This window comes from Pterocles gutturalis, unplaced genomic scaffold (genome assembly GCF_000699245.1).
Source record: "Pterocles gutturalis isolate BGI_N339 unplaced genomic scaffold, ASM69924v1 scaffold14066, whole genome shotgun sequence".
NCBI classification, from domain to species: domain Eukaryota; kingdom Metazoa; phylum Chordata; class Aves; order Pterocliformes; family Pteroclidae; genus Pterocles; species Pterocles gutturalis.
The window spans coordinates 3,296-3,627 of record NW_010103217.1 but is presented as its reverse complement, the minus strand read 5'-3'; positions in this window follow the sequence as shown (position 1 = coordinate 3,627).

The following is a 332-nucleotide window of genomic DNA, read 5'->3' as shown; positions in this document are numbered from 1 at the left end:
AGCCCAGCTCCTCCACATTGCCCCTGCCCATCCTCCCCGCTTCCGTGCTGGGCTTTGCCTTCTCGGGACTATCTCTGTCCACTTGCTCCTCATTCCTCCCTCATAATTAATAGCAGGGGCGGGACGTGACACCCTCCTTTAGCTCCCATCCCGTCTGGGCTGTGAGGTCCCATCGCCAAGGGGCTGCGGGTGCAGGACAGGGACCCTGCCTCCCCGCGCTGCTCTCGGGGGAGGCCTGCGCACGTTTCCGCTTGTGAAAATGGCCACGGCGAGATAAGGTCTGTGGTTTCCTCCCGGCGTGCGAGCGAGGGGGAGAGGCAGCAGTGGCAGCG